At 45.1% G+C, this 1,908-nt stretch overlaps 1 non-coding gene across 1 annotated transcript; it reads left to right on the top strand.

Moving 5' to 3' along the window:
* The first annotated feature begins 1,255 nt into the window (after positions 1-1,255).
* Positions 1,256-1,398, top strand: LOC115062914. The gene has a single exon (XR_003842819.1). It is a non-coding gene; the product is annotated as a small nucleolar RNA SNORA48 (small nucleolar RNA).
* Positions 1,399-1,908: the final 510 nt, after the last annotated feature.

The raw sequence follows: 1,908 nt of genomic DNA, 5'->3' as shown, positions 1-1,908 counted from the left end.
AGCCCCTAGGCTGAGAGCCAGAGAGCTGTCACAGCCCTTCACTGTCTGCAGCACTTGGGATCACACCTGAACTGGGCATCACAGTAGAGCTGGCTCTGATGACTTGGGTGTGACTTAACTAGCCCTGAGGGCATGAGAGCAGGAGAGCTGACCCCTTGCTAGCTGTAGTATTGGTGAGCTCTGTAGGGGGCAGTGCTGGAGAGCTTGCCCTGGTAGCATGTGTATGGGAGAACTGGTGTGCTGACCAACTCTGTTACCACCCAGACCCAGATCCATGACTTTGAGTTGGCCTACCCCAACATCTACTTCGTCTGTGAACTGCTGGAGTATGTGAAGGGGCCAGTCCTACAGATTCAAAGCTGCAGGATCTCAACAACAACAACAACAACAACAACAACAACAACAACAGGAAGTCTGAGAGGAGCCCAAGTGAGGATCCAGTATTGATGGTGTGGCAGAAGCCAGAGGCCCATGGTTCACTGCAATAAACACTTGCAAGTAAAGATGAGTGAACAAAACGGTATTCTGTGGGACGCACTGTGACACACTACGGCTTCCATCATGAGATGTCTTTCATGCTTTATTTTGTTTATTTTGATTTTTAAATTTCTGTTAGAGGAGTTGCAAGGGTGGAGGGTGGTTATGAAAGGGGAGGGAGATGCGTGGGATTGGGGTGCATGATGTGAAACTCACAAAGAATCAATAAAAAGTAAAAACAAAACAAAACAAAACAACAATAGGCTTATATTTATTTGTATAAATAGGCTTATATTTATATTTATTTGTATAAATAGGCTTATGTATATGTATAAAATCTATAATGGGTAATTTTTTTTTTTTTAATTATATACACTGTAGCTGTCTTCAGACACTCCAGAAGAGGGAGTCAGATCTCGTTACGGATGGTTGTGAGCCACCACGTGGTTGCTGGGATTTGAACTCCAGACCTTCGGAAGAGCAGTCAGGTGTTCTTACCTACTGAGCCATCTCACCAGCTATAATGGGTAATCTTAGTGTGCTTCAAATATTATATTTGTGATTCAACTCTTGTTTAGAATATACAGTATATATAAAATAAATCCAACTATTTTTTTAAATAGATCTACTAAAAATAGATGTTTTAAAATAGTTACCATGAATCTGGCAGCCATCTTTACTAAGATTAAAAAAAGAAACATGCCATGTGACTTCACCACCATCCTAATTAAGATGACCACATGGTATAAACCAACAAAGACATACTCATAAAACTTTTTCCCCCATGGCAATGGGCAAAAAGACACTTGTTGGTGGTATTGTTTTTATATGAGTCAGGGGCAGAGCAGATGGCAGTCCTTTGTTCATCCTAGCTGATGCCTGGCTTGGTGGCCAAAGCTGTTTCATGCCTAGGACACACAAAAATCAAGTCAAATCAAACTAAGCCAAATCTAATCTGATCCAATGCAGATAGTGCAGTGTGGGAGGAGGAGGACAGCAGAGACTTGAGAACTTTCATACCACCCACAGACCTGACCTCCAGCACAGCACATGGCACAGGTGGACTATAGGCACCCACTTGCTGCCAGACCACGCGGTGAGGACAGACGATGTCACTCAGGGGGCTGTCCAGCCAGTCTTTAGCGGGAGCCACCCCAGTGTGCAAGTATGTGGTAGACAGATGGGAGAGAAAGAGAAGTGAAGTAGCTTGAGCATTATGAAAAGAGATGGAACTGGAGACCGGAGGATGGAGAGGAATAGTGTGTTGTGGGAACATGGGGACATCCTTGCCAGGATGGGGCAGCCGTCAGAGACCACTTGGATGTCCAGGGGCTGTGCAGAATTGGCCATGCTCCACATTGGCTGTGGTGCTCTGGGGAGCTGGCTCCACTTCTCACTGGTGGCAGCACTTGGGAGAGCAGGCTCTGTACC

The sequence above is a fragment of the Mus pahari genome, chromosome 1, assembly GCF_900095145.1.
Source record: "Mus pahari chromosome 1, PAHARI_EIJ_v1.1, whole genome shotgun sequence".
In the NCBI taxonomy this organism is placed as follows: Eukaryota; Metazoa; Chordata; class Mammalia; order Rodentia; family Muridae; genus Mus; species Mus pahari.
Note: the sequence above shows the minus strand (reverse complement) of the source record. Positions and strands in the feature narration are given on the sequence as shown.